The sequence below is a fragment of the Entelurus aequoreus genome, linkage group LG15 (assembly GCF_033978785.1).
Source record: "Entelurus aequoreus isolate RoL-2023_Sb linkage group LG15, RoL_Eaeq_v1.1, whole genome shotgun sequence".
NCBI classification, from domain to species: Eukaryota; Metazoa; Chordata; class Actinopteri; order Syngnathiformes; family Syngnathidae; genus Entelurus; species Entelurus aequoreus.
In genome coordinates this window covers 51337017-51347188 of record NC_084745.1, presented here as the reverse complement: position 1 = coordinate 51347188, position 10172 = coordinate 51337017, and the positions used below count along the sequence as shown (strand labels likewise).

Below are 10172 nucleotides of genomic sequence, written 5' to 3'. Positions count from 1 at the left end.
AATAAGTATATTCTCACTAATAACAAGTGCACTTTTCTTGGTTGAAAAAAAAAGAGACCTTTTTGCTCAATATGTTGAAAAATATTCTTAAATGAAGTAAATGCTAGTGCCATTATCTTGATATAATGATATGCGCTCAGCATTACATTTCTTGAAACCAGCAAACTTATACTAAAAACTAGTTTATTGTTCTTAATGGAAAGGCAACAAGGCAAGCGCTTGTTACTCTCGGGGTCTCCTAGCCGCTCAGGCAAATCATATGCTCTAAAAAGGCATTTTTCCATCCACAACATGACATCATCGCGCCAAGTGCGTGCTCTTTCAGTCAATTAGTGCGCATATATACAGCCCGGCCCCCGGCCAAAATGTTTTTAATTGTCATTTTGAAGAATTTATCTGAATGTGCATGAACTATTTCTGTTCAAAATTGTCAGAAATGTCAAATGTTTAAATATTAACTGTCAGTTTACTGTACTGTGCCAACTGTACTACTATATGAGTACGTGTTTTCTATTGTTTCATTGAAAATAAAACAGCAAAGTCCATTTGGCTGTCATCTGTTTTAATTATGAGACACAATTGTGTCAAAGTCATGATTTTTTATTTCATGCTTGAAATAAGAAATTATTATTTTGAAAAAGTAGTTTTATACTTGTGAGTGTTGATGACACAGCTTTGCAACAGTTGATATTCTAGTTTCAAGCATGTTTTACTCAATATAGGTCATCAAATCTCAGCTACAAGCTGTAATATCTTACTGAGATCATTTAGGAGCAAAACACTTCAAACAAGTAAAACACTCTAACATCAAATCTGCTTAGTGAGAGGAATTATCTTATCAGTAAAAATAAGCAAATATCACCCTTATTTGAGATATTTCATCTTACTTAGATTTCAGTTTTTGCAGTGCACCCCCTGGTGGCGCTATTGCTGAAAAGTGGCAGCAGTCAACTGACAAGAAGTCTTCTACAAGCGCCCCTTGTGGCCACGTCAGGTAAATGCCTGCGTGGCTTTTCTGGGAAATCACCTGACCTGACAAGCACAACAGGTGTGACAAGTTTGCCGCCAAACTTCCTCATCGGCTGTTTTTCTACTGCTCACCAACTTATTCATTGAATCAAAGAAAAGAATAGAATAGAATGGACTTTATTGTCATTATATTTGCATATAACGAGATGAAGGACTCCAATTTAAGGTGCGGTAGTGGGAACAAATAGGGGATAGTGTTTCAGGGCTGTGAAGTCATCAGAAAGCACTTCTCACTAACTCTTACAACATTAACCCGATTTGGAAATGGCTCTGTAGTTATTTATATTTGTGGATTCACCTTCTTTTAACAGGGGAAGAAGAAAGGCCCATTTCCTGATTTTTGGAAGGCTTTTACTTGTAAGACTCAGGTTAAAAGGAATAAAAAGTGAAAAAGAAAAAGACAATTAGAATGATACATTATGCCCCATATAGAGCTCATACCAATGATCTGTTCATAATGAGTCATTTTCTTATACTACATGATATAATCCAATACAGGAGCCTTCAAGTTATGTTTATGGCCACACAAAGGGCTCCACCTGCAAATATACAGAGTCTGTTTTCACTCAGAGATGGTCCACAATTCTGAAATTCAAACATAACATAGTCAATTCCACATTCAAGGCTCAAACGTGATGTATAGCGGGGGTGAAACTGTGGGACAATGTGAGCGGAGGAATTCATCTGTCTTCTAGCCTAAGAGTGTTCAACCTTGCGGTAAAAAATGTGTTGTTGAGAAAAACTATCAAAAACATGACTAGTTGTTTGGACTATCTCAACTGTGGGACACAGGTGCAAAAGAAGTCACCGTGGAATAAGGGACATAACACACCAGACAAGGCTGCAGAAGACGAAAGATACCCAGGCAAGATGGAGCTAATCTCATGCTCACTCAATGCTATTATATCCATATTGGTGTATGTATACTGACTTGTCATTATCAGATGTTATACTTGTTCTGAAATTGTCATGTATCCATCAAATCTGCTGTTGAAACTTGGACTATATAAGCAACAAATATAAGCAACATATATAACCAACATATAAGTTGATTGTAAATTAGGGGCGGGACATGGATAAGCATTCCTGCTTTTTTCCCGTATCCCTTTTGGGTGGGTGCCGTTGCATGTCTGTCAAACTACAAAGAGTGATGAAGTGTTGCTATATATGTCTGTCTGCCGGAATAAATACATTCATTCATTCATTGGAAATTTCATGAGAGAGGCTCAGCAACAAAATGTGCAGCCAATCTGAAGAGAAAAGGTAGAATTTGGTCAGGTCCTGCTGCTTTACTTGTGTCCAGGCTCTTTAGTGCACCGTGTACCTCAGAGACTGACACTGGAAATTGTCATTAGTAAACCTTACTCCAAATCATTGCAAACGCAATTTGAGTAACAAATAATAACAATTAAAGGTATTTTTCTTTGTAAAGGTTTCATTAATGATTAAGAGTAAAGTTCACGCCAAGTCTTTAATGAAGCCTCGCCAATTGTCACCTGATTAATGAAAGGTGTAATACTTATGATAGTACTGTACAATGTATATTGTTTATTTGCACGTTTCTGCTTGAGTAACAAAAGGAGTTATTAGAACATTTAGTGTTTTGCAATGGACAATGCAATGTATACAATGTATGAAAATGTATGTTGTCCTACAGCTGTGCTTTTCCATCTTTACACAAGCTCAACACGTTGAAGCTTCCAAGTAGCATGTTCTAAGACCTCACTAATGATCAAAGCAGCTCCATGCAAATGTTTTGGATGACCTCAAAAGTGTAGCTGAGGTTCAGGGCACGCATAAGTCCAAACAGCATAACAACAGCCAACACTGTAAAAACTCTTTCAGTGGTATTGTCCAATATACTTTATTGTTAAAAGTATATTTATTCCAATAAATCAATGTATTTTTATTTTTATAGTTTTTGAGTTATCTATAAGTAAAAAGTGTGAATATTTTCGTAACTTACTTTTTTATGTGATAAAATGTATTTTATTGGACTTCCAACATAAATTGATTTAGCAAAACTCAGTTGAAAGGTTTATATCAGACCTAAAACGTCAGGCCCCGCCCACCTGCATGCAGCTGTGGAAGAACAAGCCCAGACACGTCTCTTCACGGAGCCCAAGGAAACACTTTACCGGACTCATGTAAGTAACAATTTATATTGTTAAAAGTCAGTATTTGCCAGGATTGAAATGTATACATTTTCAAAAGCATGGCTCAACGTTATATTTAGTTTGCTACTTTTCCCGCCGACCGCCATTTCGAATGTGCTCTTACCTCCAACAGCTCATTAACTTCAACCAAACATTGTTTATAGCTGTGCAGTTTATAACTAGCGTTTTCTTTGCGTGGTAGTTTAATATTTTATTCTTCATTTTATAAGCAGCCACATTAAAGCTGCTTCACTAGCTTGCATTAAAAGTTGCTAGCAGCTAGCTAGGTATACTTGACAGAGCTATCTGAAGCCCCCTCAGACCTGTTGTCCATGCACACTCTTAGGCAAAACGCTACTCTTGTAAGAATAACACTCATTGTGTAAGTCTCAATCTCAACACCCCCCCCCCCCCAAACAAATTTCACCAGTAGTCACCATTTAAAGGGTAATTTTTCAAAATGTCTTCCGTGGGGGCATGTCCCCGGACCCCCCTACTGTTGCTAGGTTACCAACTTAGACCACCGCGGCTACAAAAACATCTAGAGGAAACACTGCAATTGAGTATATTAGGGTGTAAAAAAAACAGATATAAAGGGCTCTCATTAGGCTTATATATCCAAGAGGTTAGACATGAACCATAACTTGTCTTTTTTCTCTCTCTCTCCAATGACAGATGGGATGGCCCTGTAAGTTGTGCAGCACTGTAGTACCAACCAAGAGTGTTTTTTAAAGCATTACAGACTGCACCATGGGACCTTTGGACACAGCCATGCCTTCCCTTGCATTCATATACGTTGCCCATGCATGCTCTTTTAAATGCTGGAGTTCCCTTCACTCTCATCTGTCAAGATACCACCCAGAAGTCAAATTCCTCAACTCACCTCAGGTGAGTCCTTCATTCACCTGCCCTCTGTGTAAAAGGACTGTGCCAGGAGCATCAATGATATGATGGCCAGAACGTATACAGTTGGAGAAGACAGGAAGTTGTAGCCAAGTCTCCTGGGGTGGCAGAATTTAAGGAAAGATGGTCAGCGCATCAAGAACTTGTTGATGGAACTGATACAGGTGGGTTAAAAGTGGTTTAAAAGTTTACAACTGAATCTGTAATCATGCTCTAATAACGGTATCACAGATTTGGAGTAAAATTGCCAACAAAATTCATTTATTTATTATTCTTCTATTAACTCTAGGACCCAAGTGCCTCTGCAGTGATGAAGAGAGATGTGACTCTGAGATGCCTCATAGAGTACACGGGAGAGAGTGGACAGGAGCTAATCTCTGACTACTGTGTAAGTATTGTTTAAAAGCAGGTTTGGATCAGTCTGATGTACAAGCTTGGTGGTTCTATTCAGGTTTTTTATATGCAAATTAAAAATGCCAATAAAAAGCATGTGGCTGGAAATGCATCTATTGTACCAAGTTTAATGTACAAGATCTCAAATTAGAATTCAAAAGTTTTCAAAATGGTCTTCACAAAAGTAATCATTATCTGGATTAAATCACACAAGTTATATTGAATATAAAATTAGATGTTTGTTTTTTTAAATTACTGTTTTTGTATTTCAAAGGGAACTGCAGAGACCACTGTTCATGAGGACCTGGAAATGAAGAATATGAGCATCTACATCTGTCGTGAGCCAAATGCAGTAGGAATCATCATTGAGGGAGTACCAGTCCTTACTCATCTTGGAAACCTGGCCAAAGCATGCTGCCTACTTCTGGGGTTGACGTATGCACTTAATCTGGAGTATCCATCCAAACTTTCCAAAACATTTGAGGTGTTTCAAAGACTTTTTGTGGGACTCGACACCAGGGATGATACTCGAAACCGGTTTTCCCGGTTGTTTGATAAGAAAAGAACCGAGTCCTCGGACTCGAATCCCTTTTTGAGAACCGGTACCCGTTATCGAGACCACTATAGTAAAGGAAAAGAGTTGATTCTTTATTCGAATCCCGTCCCGACCAGAAATGCTCCGTGGGACATCACAAGAAATGACGTCACGTAGCTCAGTCATTAGGAGCAGATAGCGAAAGCAGGAAAACAATGGACGGGAAAAAGCGCTCCAAGGTGTAATAAAGTTCAAAACAAAAGCTATAATCCATCGAATAACTTTACTGAGAGATTTTAGCAGGGTAAAACACATGACGAACACTTTTACGACCAACCGGAAACATAGCAACCAGGCTAGCAACGCACCTCCTTTACGGCAGCTGTCGCAACGTTCTTAAAACAACCGCAGCACATACATATATATACAACATATCTCCCTTTTTTAACTTTTGTTTTTCTTTCCTTGTAAACTAAACAAAATCACACTGTAGATGTGTTGTCTGTCTAATTATAAATAATGCAGACGAGGCGTGTTGGCTGAGTTCTTCACATTTACTTTCACAGCGTGGCAACATGCAACAACACTTTTCGGGGCTACCGCGCATGCTCGTAACTCCCGTTGCATGCTGGGTAGTGTAGTTGTTATATTCTCTAGCTCATAACATTTTCCCCCCTATAAAGAAATAATGTTAACTCAATAGAGTGTATTTCTTTTTTTAGCTTTAACTTTTCATTTTTTAGCATTGTAACCACATTTGCAAACAACTTTTCTCTTCATAGAATTGTCTTTCAATAAAGAAATAAAGTGCAAAAATGTCAAAGCATCATAACAAACGGTTATGTCAAATAGCAGCAGAAGTGCACTTTTTGGAGGGCTGTATTATTTTCAGTTTTGTGCCCAAGGGACTGATTTTTTTAAACACTATATTATTATTTATACACCTATAGTGATCACAGAGACAGGTTGTTTTTGTGTTACTGTATGTATTTGTTTTTCTGAAAAATCCCACTTAATATACTTTGGGTAACAACAGTCAATATTTATTTATTTTATTTTATTTTTTTTAGGTGGGTAACAGTCAATATTTATTTATTTATTAGATTTTATTTTTTTATTATACAATAAAAGTGAGCTTTTGTTAAACCAAATATTGTGTGTTTTTTTCCATATACAACAACCTATCTGGACTCGATAAGGAATCGATAAGGAATCGGTTCGATAAGAGGATTCGATAATAGGCTCGAACTCGATAATTCCTTATCAAACATCATCCCTACTCGACACACTGCGCCCAAAACCAACCCACAAATTCATGACTCTCAAAAACAAGCTTCTAGCTTAGGCAGTGAGCCATGACTGTCAGCTTGCACTTTTGAACAGCTATTTTCTTGTGTCTGTTCAAAATCATTATACATTGTTCATTGAGTGGAATTCTTCACAATGTTGTAACCGTTTGTCCTGTTCAGGTTTTATACAAAGCTACAGGTCATCGTTTCTGGTGTGTGTAAATTAAGTTTTTTTTATGTTTTATACACACTAAATTGCCCCACTGTGAAGCTCCAGCTGGTCAGAAGGAGGGATCTGTGAGTTGTTTAAGTTAAAATGTTTCAAAATATACACACTGAAAGACACTATGGTGAAGGTGTTCTGCTTGTGAATTGTTACAGAAGTACAGATAATCTTAATGTTAAATTGTTTTAGCAAGAAACTACTGTGACTGTTCAAAGTAAAACTTGAGATGCTGAGGTCATGCATTCTTTTATGCACTAAATAAGTGAAGTGAATTACATTTATATAGCGCTTTTTCTCAAGTGACTCAAAGCGCTTTACATAGTGAAAGCCAATATCTAAGTTACATTTTAAACCAGTGTGGGTGGCACTGGGAGCAGGTGGGTAAAGTGTCTTGCCCAAGGACACAACGGCAGTGACTGGGATGGCGGAAGCGGGGATCGAACCTGCAACCCTCAAGTTGCTGGCACGGCCGCTCTACCAACCAAGCTATACCATATACTGATGTTCTTGACTGTTAATACTCTCCAGCTTATTGACACGGTTTGGATATGGCTTGTGAAAATGTTTTAATAATATGTATATGGTTAAAAAAAGAAAACTACTGTGAAGGTGTTCTATACAGCACTTTAAAAAGTTGAGGTCATGCATTCTATGCACTAAATATGGATGTTGACTGTTCATACTGTCCAGCTCATTGCCACTGTTTTTATATGGTAATGATTTAATAAAGGTTGGAATTTGATATGTCTTGATTTTTTTATTATTATTCTAAGTAATTATTTTAAGCAGTTTCCATCTTCAAAACAAAGAAAGGGTAAGTTGGTCAAAATTAATAAAATTGAGTACAACAATTATTTTTTCATTTAAATGTTACTTATTTTAATTAAGTCTTGTGTGTTTATTATGCTGATGTTTTTTTTACATTGATTTTACTCAATTTGTTGGCTTTTTCTGTAAACGCAACTTAATCTTTTTGCATAAATCGAAATGCATATTATTAAGTTCTACTTACTCAAAATACCAATTAGTTGACTAAACTAACAACAATTGCTTGGAAAATGTTGCCTTATTTTTATTGAGTTAGATCTAGGCAACAGTTTTCACAGTGAACGACAATTCTGTCTCTCAACAGTCTTTCTCTGACTTGTTTGTCTTCTATGCCACATACAATCTGGTCCCTCATCATAGAGTCCTTCAGTGTAGCAAAGTAGCAGTGTAGCAGTCCCATAGCCGCCATGTACAGTTGGAACTGCTGCTTGAAGGTGCGCCAATTGCTGTCGACATTTCCACTCAGCTTCAGCTTTTCAGGTGGCTTCAAATCCATGTCGCTTTCCACAATACACCACTTCACTCTTCATTTACTCCTGGTACCATGTTATGTTATTGTTTTAAATAACACATCGTTGGATGACTTGTAGAAGTGTCTTTTAATCACGATCACATATCACCAACGCTACTTCAACACTCGTGCATACAAGGTGTGTTCCTCTCTAAAGAGTCCTACCTGACACATACTATATATTGGTTCCTAGTCATTTGTAGACTCTTACTACCACCATGTGGTCAAACACTATCATTACATCCCCCTTTCTAAACTAAGCACCCATTGCTAATACAATGTCGTTAATGAACTCATATGGTGAATATCTTGGAGAAAGCACACCATCACTTGAAGTAAATAGTAGTATTTCAGTTTGAGCACATCATTAAATAGTTAGTTTGACATTTAAATGTAGACTGGAGTAGTTCAGGCAATACATGGGCAATAAGATGGGATGTTGGTATGTGACAGGAAGGAGGAATATAAAACTGCTTCGGCTTCTCCAAGTTAGGAGTGCCACATTTTTTGGACTTGACCTCCTCCAGGAACTGCAGTTCTGTATGACCACGCTCGCTTGTAATAAAGCAACTTTTTGTTCAGTCAAGCGTCTCTGACCTCATTTTTGATCCAGCCGCACTGCCGTGTCGCCCTTCTGTCCGGACCAGGATGACAAGACCAGAAATACACGTCAAGTTCAAATTGTTTAGTGATTGACAATAAGATAACAAGAAATGTCTTTTTTAAATATATGGCCACTCCTCCACCTTTTCCAGGACGATGGCATGGGAAGACATTATATGCATTAATAGCAACGTCCTTGTCAGAGACTGCTTTACTTAGCCACCTTAAGATAAGATAAGGAAGTCTGCATTTTCTTGCTGGAATCCAGATTTTGACTAAGTCTCATTTTGGCAGGAGACTCCTATTATTTAAATGGAGGCCTGACCCGGCTCTAAATTCATCAGCAGTACTGATGTTATTGAAGCTGGGTCCTGGATTTGGTTGCACATTGCCTGAAAGCAGAAGTAAAAGCAATATCAAGATGTTCTCTTTCATTTTGGGAGATAACCCAATGAAAACATTCTTTGGCGGAATTGATTGTCACACACACACTATGTGTGGTGAGATTATCCTCTGCATTTGACCCATCACCCTCACCCCATGACCAGGTGTGGCCAGGCTGCCAATCAGCGACAGGTGAGGAGGGAAAAGCGCTCAGGGAGACAAACAGGAAGTGCGACCAAAATAAGAGCGCTGACTAGGAGATAAACACGAACGCAAACAGACCATGTGACACCTGACAGGTCGTCACAGAAACGAGGGATGGATCTGAAGTTTATCCAGAGACTTAAGTTTTGAAAGTAAAAAAATAAACAACATTTTATGACATTTTTCAACAAACAGGGTTTTGACAAAAAGGGCATAACATATTTAAAAAAAGAATATGATATGGACAGATAAACCTGAAACTGATCTAGGGATTTAAGTGTTGAATGAAAAAATACAAGATGAATAAAAACGACCTATTTCTACCATTGTTATGAGCGAGACCCTTCCTGGTCCCCAAGAAAGCAGTGCGAGGCGAGTGGAGAACAAACGGATTTATTGACAGAGATGTGACACAATGTGATATTGATCATAAGCAGCGGCCATTCAAAGAAAGAAGAAATCCTCGTCATGATGTCAAGGCCATGAAACGTGAGCCCCAAATGATTTTATAGCCACCAACGTTTGATGTTGAAAGTATTTTAACGGCCAAAGAAGAATAGATGGAATAGCGTGAGGAGCAGTGGGATGAAGAACAAAGCACATCTCCATGACGTCCCTCAGCGATGGAGACATCTCTCTGTGTTCCAGTGCACAAAGCATCCTGGAGGAAGAAGATGACTCAGCACATTCCCAACAGAACCAAGTTGAACATCATCTTCACACAAGAACATTTGGAGGTGCAGACTTACTCAGCCTTCAGCCGCCACCCTCTCGGAGAGCTCCACGCCGCCGTGGCGAGCTGCGGGACAAACGCAAACGGTGAAGGAAGAACATCCAGAAGGTGCCTCGTCACTCACATCAGATCTTTGAGGTGTGACTTGGAAACATGAAGAAGCAGAGTGCTGCTCTTCTACTTCCTGACTAGGATACCTTCTTGATGAGTCAGCACACTTGAGGTCTCATTTGGCTGATCCTCATCATGAGGACTCATGTCAAACGTGAGATATGCCACACTTTGTATTGCGTGTGCTCACAGGAGGCTCTTTTATTGTGAAGGAGTCAGCCCAAGTTGGGATTTTCAGGCTAAACTTGTAACAAAGGTCCACATCAG

At 38.5% G+C, this 10172-nt stretch overlaps 1 protein-coding gene across 1 annotated transcript in view; it reads right to left on the bottom strand.

Annotated features, from left to right (window-relative positions):
- Positions 1–9562: 9562 nt before the first annotated feature.
- The window catches only part of LOC133630244 (class I histocompatibility antigen, F10 alpha chain-like), a 5267-nt gene continuing 4657 nt past the window's right edge, over positions 9563–10172 (bottom strand). The window contains exon 4 of the mRNA XM_062021715.1: positions 9563–10172. This exon is cut by the window's right edge and continues 864 nt beyond it. The gene's annotated coding sequence lies outside the window, so the exon portion shown is untranslated.